Source organism: Triticum aestivum, chromosome 2B, assembly GCF_018294505.1.
Source record: "Triticum aestivum cultivar Chinese Spring chromosome 2B, IWGSC CS RefSeq v2.1, whole genome shotgun sequence".
NCBI classification, from domain to species: domain Eukaryota; kingdom Viridiplantae; phylum Streptophyta; class Magnoliopsida; order Poales; family Poaceae; genus Triticum; species Triticum aestivum.
Window position 1 is genome coordinate 627,493,090 of NC_057798.1, and position 7,606 is coordinate 627,500,695.

A 7,606-nucleotide genomic window follows, 5' to 3' on the forward strand; every position below is an offset into this window, starting at 1 on the left:
GGATCTTGGGTAGGGGGTCCCGAACTATGCGTCTAAGGCTAATGGTAACAGGAGACTGGGGACACGATGTTTTACCCAGGTTCGGGCTCTCTCGATGGAGGTAATACCCTACTTCTTGCTTGATTGATCTTGATGATATGAGTATTACAAGAGTTGATCTACCACGAGATCGTAGAGGCTAAACCCTAGAAGCTAGCCTATGGTATGATTGTTGTTGTCTACGGACTAAACCCTCCGGTTTATATAGACACCGGAGGGGGGCTAGGTTTACACAGAGTCAGTTACATAGAAGGAGATCTACATCCGAATCGCCAAGCTTGCCTTCCACGCAAAGGAGAGTCCCACCTGGACACGGGATGAAGTCTTCAATCTTGTATCTTCATAGTCCAACAGTCCGGCCAAAGTACATAGTCCGGCTATCCGGATACCCCCTTATCCAGGAATCTCTCAGTAGCCCCTGAACCAGGCTTCAATGACGATGAGTCCGGCGAGCAGATTGTCTTCGACATTGCAAGGCGGGTTCCATCTCCGAATACTCCAAGATAAATTCCGAACACAAGGACCATGTCCGGCTCTGTAAGACAAATTTCATATACCACCGTAGAGAGAATAATAATCCATGAATCTAATCTGCTGACAATTCTTCATAGCGTGACATCACGCCATGACCCGACTTTTATTTGAACTATTTTTTAAAACCAGCTACCGCACACGTTGCGAGGCGGCTTCTTTGGCACGTCTTGTCGAAGCGAAGATCATGTCCCCCTTATCACGGGATTCTCATCAATACGAGTATGGGTAACCCCACCACGCCTGTTGGCGTGACTCCGTGTTTTTAGGCAAGTCCCAAACATTCACGTTGGGGACGCTTGATATCCTCCCCCCTTTATAGAGGGGTCAAGGCCTATCCCTTTCTAACCATGCTTGCGCCTTTTCGCCTCTCGAGTTCCAACACCCTAAGCTCAAGCTTAGGTACTTCGGATCTTCAACCATGTCCGGATCCAACCTTCAAGGTCGGTGGATGGCCTCGTCTGTCACAGAGGAGGACATTGCGAAGCTCAGGGAGGCCAGATATCTGACCGCCGATGTCAAGCATAGGCTTCCTGCCCCTGAGCAGATCATCCCCACTCCTGAACCCAACGAGAGTGTCGTATTTGTTTCTCACTTCCTCCGGGGCTTGGGCTTGACTCTTGATCCCTTCGTGAGAGAGCTCATGTTCTATTAAGGACTAGATTTTCACGATCTAGCTCCGGATTCCATCCTCCACATGTTGTCGTTTATCGTCATGTGTGAAGCCTTCCTCCACATCACCCCACACTTTGGACTATGGCTCAAGACCTTCAATGTGAAGCCGAAGATGATTGAGGGGCGACACGCGGAGTGCGGGGGTGCTGCAATAAGCAGAAACGCCGATGTTCCATGTCTAGAAGGTTCCTTCTCGGAGGTGTGTGATTTGTGGCAATGGAGGTGGTTCTATGTCACCGCTCCCCGAGGCACAACGTGGGCGGCTGCCCCTGCCTTCCGCTCAGGTCCTCTGCCTCAACTGGCGTCGTGGACCAATGTGGGGCTGGACTAGGGGCCTGCTAATGACGTACCGATATTGCAGAGCCGTATTCGGGAGCTTCTTGAGAGGGATATCGATCTTGTCAGAATCATTCAGGTAATGCTGGTTTGGCAGATCTTGCCATGCAGGCGTCGGCCTCTCCGGATGTGGGAGTTCAATCTGGAAGGTCCACGAACCCTTCAGTACTTCTTCGGTGTGACGCTCGAAGGGATGTATAAGTTATTCTTCGGACCACAAGTGAGGTGTCCGGACACCATCGAGGATGCGGGCCTGAGCTGCCACCGCTCAGATACCCAAGTAAGTAACCCTATAACCGAACACTTCGCATATGTTTGATACAACATTATTCTAAGAACTTGTCCGCGACCAGGGATGGCTCAGTAAGGCGGAGAGAATCAGGTGTCCGGCCCCACTTCCCGAAGGCTCGCCTAATCCTGCAATAGCCAGGATGCTTAAGAGCACATTGAGCCAAGTGCCCTCGGGGAAAGGGGAAGAGAAGAATGGAGGAGCCGAACTCCACACGTTGCACATCCAAACCGGGGGAATTACTGTCTCCGTGAAGGAGGATAATCGGGGAGGCTCTTCCGAGGTTCCCTCCCCTCGCGGGAAGAAATGGGCTGCCTCCAAAGATTTGGAGACGGAGGTGCCTAAGCAAGGGAAGAAAGCTTCACTAGGGAGCCCTTCCCCGAAGGGCGTCCTTGCCGCATCATGCCTGCAAACGGGCCAGCCCTTCACCGAGCTGTAAGTTAATAATAAACAAGAAGCCATTGCTTTTTCCTCTGAGGATAGTAACCAGGATTAGTTTTTTGCAGTCCGGCTAGTAGCTCGTCTCAACAGGGTTTGTCTTTGGGGGATCTTCTTCCGGAGATGATGGAGAGTGAAACTCCACCTGCCTCTCCGCCCCATGGGGCAGGCGACCCTGAGGTGTCGTCACGGAGGATTCCAGATCCACTGAGGCCGGAAGCTGACACTTCGGCCGCCCCGAGCCTGGTGCGTGCGGCTCCCTTGGAGGGCAATGAGAAGGGTCCGAATCAGTCCGGCGCCCGTCCGAACATGCTGTCGGGCCTCCTGGAGCAAGCTGCTCTCTTAGAGGGTGACCGTACGCTAATGGGTACGGTGTTGGAGAAGATTTCATCCGCCAAGAGCGGTTTGAATGAAGCTTTTGGAAGTTTGCTCAAAGGCTTCGAGGTACACAATAAAATACGTAATTTTTGATAGTTTCGCACGTGCTAGGTGTGCTCCGTGTAGATAGTAGCCCCTGAGACTCTGGTTGCCAGCCTTAGGCGGCAAACGGAGGATCACACTCTCAGGTAATGATTACTGCATACATGCGCAGGTGGCTAAGAGTACGGCAATAGACCGGAACTCTGAATTTGCCGAACCGAGGCGACAGATTGACGTGGTGGATACTGACATCACACTTGTGAATAAGTGACTTGACGAGTGACAGAGTATGCGCTCGTTTTTTCCTCATTTGTTTTAGGAAATATGAAGAGGATTATAATATTAATATGATATGATGTAGCTACAGGCGGAGCTGCTGCCATTGAGGCCCTGAAGGTGGAGCTTCCCCAAGCCAAGGAACAAGCCCGGGTTAGCAATTCGGCTGCCCTAAAGGTAGCCGAAGACTTGAGAGCCGAACAGGCTGCTCATCGCCAAAGCAAAGAAAAGATAGCCGAGATGGCTGTGGAGTTGAGGGACGCCGCCGGCCGGTATGAGCTTCTCGAGAAGGAGAATCAGGCAAAGGCGGCTGACCTGAAGAAGGCACTGGATTCGGCTAAGGAGACACGCTCTGAAATTAGAGACGCGCGGGAGGAACTTCGATAAGCCGGAGAAATCGCGGCTAGAAATCCCTATTTGTTGCGGATGAAGTTTTTAGATCCAAAGTATGCTCCGTTGGATAAGCTTTGGAGCGCTGTAGATGAGTATGCGGACTTGGCAAAGAGTGCGGCTGATGCGACCAAGTTGTTCAAGGATCATAAAGATAACAAAATGGAAAGGCTATTTTGGTCGCAATTTAGTGCTCCAGCGCGCTCATTGCCATTGAGTGAGAAGATGGCCGCTATAGCCGAGCTCCATAGGTTGTCCAGTCTTGCAATGAGGTCTGTAATAGACCATCTATGGCCGAAGGGACCGAAGCCGGACAGTTACTTTGGTTTGGTGCAATAATTATTTGGCGCCAGATCGTGAATCAATGCCGTGAAGAGGTCGGCGTGCATAGAGGGTGCGCGGATGGCTCTTGCCCGTGTTAAGACATATTGGGCAGATATGGAGGCCACCTATGTTGCAACTTAGGGTCCAGCAGGAAGCCAAGACCCAGCCGAGCACTATTTTGAGCAGGTCATAGAAGGTGCCCGTAGAATAGAGGCTCAGTGCTCGAAAAATGTCATGTTCGAATGACAAATCGATTAATTGTAATTATATGTGAAATATAGAGGTTGTGTTTATACTTTTGCCTGAAAGTGTTATGGTGCCTCCTGTGCGGCCGTTTATGTATTCATATAGTTTGAAAGTTAGTAGTCGTTGGCTTCAGCCCCCACGCATATGATGCGGCGGTGTTCGAAAAATATATGTGTAATCACACTTGACCCAACGTCTTGGTCCATTAAGGAGGCGATCACACGTCGAACCAGGAAACCGGACTATATAGCTGTAACACTTTCACTTAGCCATAGGAGTTTAATTGTGGGGCTACTAAATAGCCCCTAGTACATCCGCATGCATCCGTATAGGGGCGTGTATGTACGTGACCGGGAAACAGTCCTTCGTTAATGTGAAGGAATCCTATAGATGCCGATGAGTCTTCAAGTGGTTGACCAGTCTCTCGCTATATCATGACAGTCAGTTTTCGGCTTTCTCTACTGAGGTACTCATCCAGAATAACAAGGGCACAGTCGCAGTAGTTCTCCTTTGGCCGTCTTAGCCGATAGAACGGAACGTAAGGCAGCAAACCCAGGAGCCGGGCAAACCCAACATTTGACCAAAGACATGATTCGGAGCTGATGCATATAAGGCCAAACTCGCGACGCCGAACACTCCCGAAGGTATTCAGACTTTATAACATATGCTGGGCTAAGCAACGCCCTTAATTATGAACCCTGTATTTTTAGGTACGTGCATTGATCTCTGTCGTGGCGTGATGCCTATAACGCCAGTATCCGCTGTGGGTGTATTAAATACCTAGGGGATGTCAAGCAACAAAAGACAGTAAAAAGGTTTACACAGGGGCTTAATCTAAAGAGAAACCTTTGAGCAGGGCCCTGCTGCACATCTGCGCCTTTGTCTCTGTTGTGCCGTATCCTGGAAGGGTGTCGCACGAATAGTGTCTGTAAAAACTAAAACTCATAAAAGTGAGTGAGCGTGCGAGAAGTTGGTTATTATCGATGGATGTTTAGAAATACGAGATATCTGCCTGTTAACGAGGCAAGCCGAATTGTGGGCTTTATTATATTTTCAGCCCCTGGAATCATTTACGGGGATATATGTATAGCGCCCAGCTCAGGTTTATCCAGGCTGTTGTTGACGATGGTGTACTGGACTCGTCTAACCATGTCCATGATCTTGATGACCGATCATGCGTTCTGATGGGAGAGGCCGCTTAAAGTCTGGCTACAAGAGTCGCCGAATACTGCTCTATGTTTCCGCCAACGGTTATGACGCCACGTGGACCGGGCATCTTAAGTTTAAGGCACGCGTAGTTCGGTATTGCGTTAAAGCAAGAGAAGGCCGTTCTTCCGAGTAAAGCATGATAACCGCTGCTGAAGGGAGCGATGTCGAAGAGTAGTTCCTCGCTTCTGAAGTTATCGGGAGAACCGAATGTCACCTCTAATACGAGGGAGCCCCAGCAGTGGGACTCAATGCCTGGTATCACTCCGTTAAAGGTGGTGTAACTTTGGCTTATTCTGGATGGGTCTATCCCCATCTTGCTGACGATGTCCTGATATATCAGATTAAGACTACTGCCGCCGTCCATTAGGAATCAAGTGAGATGGTATCCATCAATTATTGGGTCGAGCACCAAGGCAGCCGATCCTCTATGCCGGATACTGGCCGGGTGGTCCCTGTGATCAAAGGTGATCGGGTAGGCCGCCCAGGGGTTGATTTAGGGGCAATGAACTCTGTGTGAGTTGCATGGACCATGTTTACTGTTTTGACCTCTAGTGGGAATTTTTCTGTCCCCCCGTGTTCGGCTGGCGAGGCTCATCCTCGTCTTCGCTTGGTGTTTCCCTTCCCTTGTGTTCGGCGTTTAACTTGCCGGCCTGCTTGAAGACCCAACATTCTCTGTGAGTATGATTTGCAGGCTTTTTGGAGGTGCCATGGATTTGGCACAATCTTTCCAGGACTTTATTCAGGCCGGTCGGTCCCTCTTTACTGCCCTTAAATGGCTTCTTTCCTTGGCCGTGGCGAGAACCCCTGAATCTGGCGTTGACCGCCGTGTTGTCCGGACTATCATCATTGTTCCGACGCTTGTGCTTAGTGCGCCGTGGCTTCCCGTTGCCATCTCGAATTTTGGATGTGCCTGGGTCACTAGTGCCTCTACGAGCCAACCAGCTGTCTTCGCCCGCACAAAAGCGGGTCATAAGGCTTGTTAAGGCCGCCATCATCCTTGGCTTTTCTTGGCCGAGGTGTCTGGCAAGCCACTCATCCCGGATACTATGTTTGAAGGCCGCTAAGGCTTCGGCATCCGGACAGTCAACAATTTGATTCTTTTTAGTGAGAAATCTGTTCCACAGCTTACGGGCTGACTCTCCGGGCTATTGTATTATGTGACTTAAATCGTCTGCATCCGGAGGTCGGACATAGGTCCCTTGGAAATTGGCCCTAAAATCATCCTCAAGTTCCTCCCAACTTCCAATTGAGTTTTCGGGGAGGCTTTTTAGCCAATGCCGAGGTGGTCCTTTCGACTTGAGGGTAAGGTATTTGATGGCATGGAGATCGTCCCCACGAGCCATTTGTATGTGAAGGATAAAATCCCCAATCCAGACCCTAGGGCCCGTCGTTCCGTCGTATGCCTCTTTGTTCACGGGTTTGAATCCCTATGGAAATTCATGATCCAGCACCTCATCGGTGAAACATAGAGGGTGCATAGCCCCTCTGTATCTGGACATGTCGCGGCATGCTGTCGGCTGTTGTTGCGCCCGGTGTTGATTCCGAACTGGTATTCGATCAGTGTGATCGTTGTGGTGACCGTAATCCCGCGTCGGAGCATGTCCTCTGGAATCGTAGATGGACCTGGCCGCACCGGCCTTTTTGTCCAGGAGCTCACGTAAGTCGTGCACGGTATCAGTGGCTGCTCTATCATGGCAGTGAAGTGGTTGGTCCGGCCGAGTGGTCGTATTATTCTTTGGCGGAATGGGCGCTGTGGCCTCATCGTCAAATTCGGGCAGCAGCTTACATTTTGGGTAGCTCTTTGCGTGGCGATCGTCGCCGCTTTTTCCTTCAGTGTCTAGCACCTTATTCCATCTTCGGTTGAGTGTATCCTACGCGGCTTTAAGCCTTTGGTTATGCTTCTTTAGGCTCCTCGCCGTGGCTATGAGCCTTCTACGGAGGTTATCTTGTTCCAAGCGTTTTTCCGGGATGATGAATGCATCGTCAACCAGACTGTCCTCCCCTCCGTGGGCATTTTGATGAGTTCGGCCCTCGAGATCGCTGTGATCGGGCGTTTGTTTGGTGTGGCGTGGCTCTTCTTGCTCCATTGCTGGGTTCATATTGTTGCCTTCAGAGTTAATCGGAGTGTCATTTTTCCTTGCGCTGTTATCGCTAATTTTACTGTGACTGGACTTAGAACGGCGCATGCGCCGTTGTTTTTGTTTTTGTCTGGGGGGGTTTATCCTCTGTTGTGTCCTTTTTGGTACCTTCGTCTTCCTTAGGCGTGTCCACCATGTAGATGTCATATGATGAAGTGGCGGTCCAGCGCCCAGTGGGCGGTGGTTCCGGATCGTCTCCTGCGTCGACGTCCATACCGTCGATGTCGTCGGAGTCAAAATCAAGCGTGTCTGTTAGGTCATCGACAGTGGCTATGAAGTGGGTGGTGGGTGGGAG